The sequence below is a fragment of the Wasmannia auropunctata genome, unplaced genomic scaffold (genome assembly GCF_000956235.1).
Source record: "Wasmannia auropunctata unplaced genomic scaffold, wasmannia.A_1.0 LD336036.1, whole genome shotgun sequence".
NCBI lineage: Eukaryota > Metazoa > Arthropoda > Insecta > Hymenoptera > Formicidae > Wasmannia > Wasmannia auropunctata.
This window is the reverse complement of record NW_012026854.1, coordinates 475,925-478,196: the sequence shown is the minus strand read 5'-3', so window position 1 is coordinate 478,196 and position 2,272 is coordinate 475,925. Positions and strand designations below refer to the sequence as shown.

The following is a 2,272-nucleotide window of genomic DNA, read 5'->3' as shown; positions in this document are numbered from 1 at the left end:
GAGAGAGAGAGAGAGAGAGAGAGAGAGAGAGAGAGAGAGAGAGAGGTCGAAAGGCTTCCTACAGAATGGAATCACAATCTCTTAACCGGAGGGTGGAAACGTGGCGCGCAGGTAAGGTGCGAAGTAAAGGCGGTTACGACTCGATCTCCCTTGTTACGACGGGAAATGATTATTCACCCTCTTGCACACCGCGCGCCCCCGCCGCCCGCCACCGCGCGCGCCTGTAACCGGGGGGGCTGCGCCGCCGCCGCCGCCGCCGCTACGTGGCCCGTCTGACGTTGAACGAACGTTTCCACTTAAAGACGTTACCGGCTTTATCGCGCGCGCCAAGTACGACGCGGGCTGCTCGAATGACGAATGCCAGAGGTGGATTATCGGTCGACACCTCCGCAGACGTAATTCCGCCATTGACACGGTTGCATTTGACAAAGAATGGCTTGGGCGCGCTCTGATGAGAATCGGACCCGATAATTACCGTTCCGTTATGCGCCTATCTATTGAACGTTTAACGGCGCGCAGCAACGACGAAAGATGTTATCGAATGTCTGACGGGCGGAGGGGGATTATCGCTTTTTACAATAGCGACGTTCTTTCTACCGACGTCGGGTTCAATCATCGACTTGTCGAATGCGATATTGAATTTAGTGTCTATTTCAATCCGCAAATATCAATTCGTAACAGAGAAAAAAAAAACAGCGAGAGCGGGCCACAATTAAAAATACAACGTTGATATTTTTTAGTGAAATTCCCCGGCGGTTGCATATCCTCCGGTTTTTTTCACAATGCAAAAATGACACATTTGACAGTCCGTAATCGTATATGATTTAAGCATCGCTGACGCAACGGAGCGACTATACGAAGTATACGAACTGCTAGCAGACTCGCCGTACCACGTCTGGCTCGGAGTGTGCGCCCCTCGGGGTGCAGTCTCGCGATGAATCCCAAGAAGTATCACGTTCATTATTTATCGTCCAGTTTTACGAGAGCGCTTTCTTCCCGGTTTTCTGAAGGACCGGTCGCCGGTCCATCAGAAAACCGGGAGTAATCTGTGGACTGTACTCGCGTCACGAGACATCGGGGACATCGTCCGGTTCCACTCTGTAACCGCTTTTCATTGTCTCGCTCACTGTCTCGCTCTCGTATTATAAACTAGTTTGAACCGTTCGCGACTAACGACGTTACCGAGCGTGTCTCAACGGCGTTACGAGACCACAGTTCGAAACAGTTTCGACCTCGGCTCGTACTAGGGTGTCCCGGGCGTTTGGGTTACACCGGCCGGCTCTCACTGCCTTGTAACGTTTTCGCTCGTGGACTATGCTCGTATGCACGTGGGGTTCTCGCCCGAGGTGTCCACCCTCGTAATTCCATTCTAACAAAGTACGCGAGTGGACTGACGGACGTTTCGGGGCTTCGCTATTTGCGTGATTGGTCGGACCGGACATATAAAATAGAATTCCTCGCGAAACTCCGAATTACACACAGCATATCAGAGTCTTGTGTGCATCTGTGATTGCTTAACAAAATAATGACGACGCAAAAATGATTTTTTTATGGATGAATAAAATCAGGAAATTTGTCGTGTAAAAAAAAAACATCAACTTCTGATATGTTAAAATATTGAATTAATTTTTTATAACATTAAGCGTATAATAATTTTAATAATATACGTATTATAATTTATAATTATGATATAACTTGATACAAGTAAAAGTTACTATCTATTGAAAGTAAAACGACTTGTTCCGTTTCTCAACGCACAAGAGGTAGCTCTTAGAGATCCAATATTACCACGGGCAGGTTAATCGGACGAGATTGAACCAGACGTAAAAGTTTTACACTTGGATCAGTGAATATGCAGCGGTGAACGATACCGCGGGAGAAACTTTCGTAAAATAAGATCAGACGACTCTTATGTATACTTTCGAAAACTTCGCCTCGAGATTCGCGTGTACGCCTATCGTTCGTTATACATGTAGATATAACATGACGCGGAGGAAGTATTGTCTAACCACTAAACCGTAGACACTTCGCTTAAGTTACATAATGTTTCGCTAAATATATTGACCAATTAAATCTTGCCGCTATTAACTCAGAATTGTGCACTGCTCACAGTTTATTCGCCGAATCTGTTCTCGAGGAAGCGCCCTCGATTATCAAAACAAATTGTGCAATAAAATTTTACACGAATCCATCGTTAAACTGTTAATGGTAGAGATAGAACGAGGGAGAGAGAGAGAGAGAGAGAGAGAGAGAGAGAGAGAGAGAGAGAGAG

General features: G+C 46.3%; 1 protein-coding gene across 1 annotated transcript in view; it reads left to right on the top strand.

Moving 5' to 3' along the window:
• The window catches only part of LOC105452192 (tyrosine-protein phosphatase Lar), a 390,547-nt gene that overhangs the window by 68,977 nt on the left and 319,298 nt on the right, over positions 1–2,272 (top strand). The gene's annotated exons all lie outside the window — the stretch shown is intronic.